The sequence below is a fragment of the Dendrobates tinctorius genome, unplaced genomic scaffold, assembly GCF_039654945.1.
Source record: "Dendrobates tinctorius isolate UK_male_01 unplaced genomic scaffold, ASM3965494v1 ptg000406l, whole genome shotgun sequence".
Lineage (NCBI taxonomy): Eukaryota > Metazoa > Chordata > Amphibia > Anura > Dendrobatidae > Dendrobates > Dendrobates tinctorius.
The window spans coordinates 284,971-290,362 of NW_027362071.1; positions in this window are offsets into that span (position 1 = coordinate 284,971).

Below are 5,392 nucleotides of genomic sequence, written 5' to 3' on the forward strand. Positions count from 1 at the left end.
TCTCATCCATTTTAGCTGTTGTTTTGGTCTCTCTCCCCTTAAGCAGCAGCATGAGGTGGTATCTACAACTCTCAGAAGTTGCTCAGGTGTGGCAGCTGATCCAGAATTGCACATCAATGCGAGCTGTGGCAAGAAGGGTAGATGTGTCTGTCAGCACAATGGCCAGAGCATGGAACAGATACCGGAAGACGTAGAGGGGGCACTAGCAGGGCAACAACCCAGCAGCTGGACCGCTACATCCTTCTTTGTGCAAGGAGGAGCAGTGCTAGAGCCCTGCAAAATGACCTCCAGAGGGCGACTAACCTTGATGTCTGTTCAAGCTATCAGAAACAGACTCCATGAGGCCCTAACGTCCCATCCACAAGTGGGTGTTGTGCTTACAGCTCGACACCATGTAGAGTGATTGGCATGTGCCAGAGCATACCAAGATTGGCAGAATTGACACTGGCTCCCTGTGCGCTTCACGGATGACAGCAGGTTCATACCCCATGTGCCAGACTTGATAGAGTCTGGAGCTGCCGTGGAGAACTGCCTACAACATCCTCCAGTATGATCGGTTTGGCAGTGGGTCAATAATGGTGTGGAGAGGCATTTCTTTGGAGGGCCGCACAGCCCTCCATGTGCTAGCCAGAGGTACCCTGACTGCCATTAGGTACTGGGATGAGATCCTCAAACCTATTGTGAGACAATAGGCAGGTGCACTGGGTTCCATCTGATGCATGACTAGGCTAGACCTCATGTGGCTGAAGTGTGTCAGCAGTTCCTGCATGATGAAGGCATTGATGCTATGGACTGGCCCACCCGTTCCCCAGACCTGAATCCAATCAAGCACATCAGGGACTTTATGTCTCGTTCCATCCACGAACGTCACGTTGCACCACAGACTGTCCAGGAGTTGACTGATGCTTTAACCCAGGTTTGGGAGGAGATCCCTCAGGAGACCATCTGCTGCCTCATCAGGATCATGCTCAGGTGTTGTAGGGAGGTCATACAGGAACCTGGAGGCCACACACACTGCTGAGCATCATTTCCTTGTCTTGAGGCATTTCCACTGAAGTTTTATCAGCCTGTAATGTGATTTTTCACTTTGAATTTGAGTATCATTCCAAATCCTGACCTCCAGCTTTTATTCTTCTCAATGTATTCTACTTTGTAATGAATAAAGATTTACAACTGGAATATTTCATTCAGTGATATCTAGGATGTGGGATTTAGTAATCCCTTTATTTTTTGAGCAGTGTATATAGATAGATATATTTACAGTGGCTTGCAACTGTATTCATCTCCTTGACTTTTCACCTATTTTGTTACATTGCAACCTGTGTTTCTATATTTTTCTAATCTGATTTATTTGTGATGCATCAGCGCTAAATAGTCTATATTGGTGAAATGAGAAAAGTATAGGCATAAATTAAATTTATAGGATCAAATAACTCAAAATTGGTATCTAAATGCTATGTTTAACACCAAACCAACACAGCTCATCACCCCAAGACCATCATTCCTACAGTGAAACATGGTGGTGGCAGCATCATGCTATGGGGATGTTTTTATGCAGCAGGGAGAGGGAAAGATGGATGGTGTGAAATACAGAGATATTTTTGAGCCAAACTTGTTTCGGTCAGTCAGTGATTTCAGACTGGTGCGGACAGTGACCCAAAGCATACCGCTAAAGCAACACTCAAGTGGTTTAAGGGGAAAAGTAAATGTTTTGGAGTGACCTAGTCAAAGCTGAGACCTTAATCCAATTGAGAATCTGTGGTCAGACTTGAAGATTGCTGATCACCAGAGGAAACCATCTAACTTCAAGGAGCTGGAGCAGTTTTTCCTTGAGGAATGGGCAAAAATCCCAGTGGCAAAATGTGGACAGCTCAGAGACTTATCCAAAGTGACTTGCAGCTGTAATCATCCCAAAAGGATGGTATGTTCTTTACATGAACTTATGCAAATCATAAAAAAAAGTGTAATTTCAGGTTGCGAAGTAGCAAAACGCAAAAAATGCCGGGGGGGGTGTGAATACATAAGCCACGGTGTGTGTATATATTATTGTACTAACCTTTATATTACCAGTTTATTTTTACTGGTTGAAATGAACCGGAGTATAAGTGGGTAGATGCAGCGTGTAGGAGCTTGTTCACACTGCACTCGCTATTAATCAGACAAAACCTAAGATAGTAAAAAAATGAACATATATCCTGCTGTAAATAAATGAAGGCTACTGTGGACTTAATAACACTGGTTTTGATCAAAAATTGCATAAAAGCTATAACACCAGCACCAAGGTGTACCCATCGGGAAGGTCTCATTTTTGGTTAGCACCATCCTAATTGGGTACACCATGTCGCGGTGGGATGGCTTTTTTATGTTTTTTTTTTTATTAAATATAGTTGTTCTGTCCTCACTGAATGAGACAGACGTCATTGCAGCTTATACATGCAGCTAAACCGCTATACCGGGTCCAATAAGGGGACTGTAGTTGAATCTGTGCTTTATTGACCGTGTTGGTATATTGGCGCGATGAAACAGCGATGCTGTCACAAGGGGAGAAGAGAAATGAGATGCTTCCTGAATGCAGGCAGAAGGAAAATGGTGGACTGGAGAGAAAATGGGGGCTGAACTAACCATAATCCTTTGCAAAAGGCTACCAGGGTGCACTGCAAACGGAGGGAAGTAGCAAAGTGAAAGTAAAACACAATAACACTGCGGTTATGACTCTGGTCACTAGATGGAGCCAGAAGACACTGTAAACATTAACAAGCAGATAATGAGGGATTATGAATTAAATGTCGGAGACAGAACAATAGTGTTTACTAAGCACCCTATGTTATTTATATGCACTATTGCTTTTTACTAACAGCAGGGTATATGTTCATTTTGTTACTATCTTTGGTTTTGTCACTTTATTTTTACTGCAGATTGAAAGCTGTGAAAATGACATGTAGGAATGCCACTGCCAGAATCCAAACCCTCGTATGGCAATGTAGATAGAAATGGAAAAAAACCTTTGTTCCGAGTTTGGTTATTTTTTCCCGGACAGCACTTGGATTGAAAATACGGTCACGAACGAGTACTTGAAAGAAGCAAAAACAACAGAAAATGGCTAAGTCCTTACAGAGAAGCTGTCATCATGTCAGAAGTTTCCTTTTATTTTATTCTCACTGCTCCATTGAGTATTTCATGTATTTTTCCAATCTGCCATACAGTGGTAGAGTCACTTGATCTGGTGATCGGTCCTCCTTCAGAGGTTAAGTTTTCGCGAAGACCCTAATTCACCTCACAGAAGCCAAAAGTGTTCTACATCTAATCTACACATTTGTGTTTTTTTTAACTCTGCTGTTTGCAGTAGTGTAATCTGCTAAGGTTTCCAGTAATAAAAAAACCCAATGCGTTATTTAACATCGGAGCCTGTTGGTTATAGAAGGCACTGTATGCCGATTGATGGTGAAACAACTCACAGTGGCCCACAGAACGCAACACCCAAAAGGAGCGAGCAAAGACAATGGGAGAGAATAAAGAATAAAGCCACATCATACTAAGTAATACACAACGGGGGAAATAAGTATTGAACTCCACCTATTTTCTAAGAAATAGAACAACTCTTGAGATAATTCTGTTCAGTTCACCTCTGCATCCTTCATCAGCCGGTTTATGATAACATTATGTTCTTTCAACTTCCAGATTATGGCCACAACAGTACCCACTGGAACATTCAGTCGTTTAGAAATTATTTTGTAACCGATGCCATCAGTATGTTTTGCAACTGGAGAAGAGCAAATGTTGTTCCTATCTTCAAAAAGGGGAAGAAGGTGGACCCAGGCAACTATAGGCCGGTGAGTCTGACTTCTATACCAGGAAAGATCTTTAAACAAATTATTAAACAACATGTATGTCAATACCTGGATAAGAATGAAGTGATTAAACAGTCAGCATGGGTTTGTAGCTAATAAGTCATGTCAGACTAACTTAATTTCCTTCTATGACGGTATCACTGATTGGGTGGATCAAGGAAATGCTGTAGATATAGTATATCTTGACTTCAGCAAAGCAGTTGACAAAGTCTCTCATACAATCCTTATTGAAAAAATGACTAAGTATGGAATGGACAAGGCAACTGTTAGGTGGATTCATAACTGGCTTAGTGATCGGACCCAAAGAGTGGTCGTAAATGGCTGCACATCCAGTTGGAAGAATGTCTCAAGTGGGGTACCACAGGGCTCTGTCCTGGGCCCTGTATTGTTCAACATCTTTATCAACGATTTAGATGAAGGAATTGAGGGTAAACTGATTAAATTTGCTGATGACACAAAGCTAGGAGGAATTGCTAATACTAGAGAAGAGAGAGAGAGGATTCAAAAAGATATAAATAAACTGGAGAAGTGGGCAGCAACTAACAGAATGGTTTTTAACAGGGAGAAATGCAAAGTACTACATCTGGGCAATAAAAATGAAAAAAGCATATATAGAATGGGAGGAATAGGGCTAAGCGACAGCACATGTGAAAAAGATTTGGGTATACTAATAGATCACAGACTGAATATGAGTCAACAGTGTGATGCAGCAGCAAAAAAGGCAAATTCAATTCTAGGATGTATTAACAGAAGCATACAGTCTAGATCACGTGAAGTCATTATTTCCCTCTACTCCTCTTTGGTCAGACCTCATCTGGAATATTGTGTCCAGTTTTGGGCACCACATTTTAAAAAAGACATCAACAAACTGGAGCAAGTTCAGAAAAGAGCGACCAGAATGGTGACCGGTCTGTAAACCCTGTCTTATGAGGAAAGGTTGCAGGATTTGGGAATGTTTAGTTTGCAAAAGAGAAGACTGAGAGGAGACTTAATAGCTGTCTACAAATATCTAAAGGGCTGTCACATTGTAGAAGGATCAACTTTATTCTCATTTGCACAAGGAAAGACTAGAAGCAATGGGATGAAACTGAATGGGAGGAGACACAGATTAGATATTAGAAAAAACTTTTTGACAGTTAGAGTGATCAATGAGTGGAACAAGCTGCCATGAGAAGTGGTGAGTTCTCCTTCAATGCAAGTCTTCAAACAGAGGCTGGACAGACATCTGACTGGGATGATTTAGCGAATCCTGCTTTGAGCAGGGGGTTGGACCAGATGGCCCAGGAGGTCCCTTCCAACTCTACCATTCTATGATTCTATGAATAAGGTTGCAAAGGTCTTGAGACAGCTCACTGGTTTTACCCATCATGAGATGTTTCTTGTGTGACACCTTCATAATGAGACACCTTTTTATAAGCCATCAGCTGATATTATTTGTCACTAGGTGGCGGGATTGCTTTCTGTTTACTGATATACAGTATTTCAGCTCATGTCATGACTTTCCATGGTATTTTGCACTTCTCTTTATCATATGTTCAATGCTT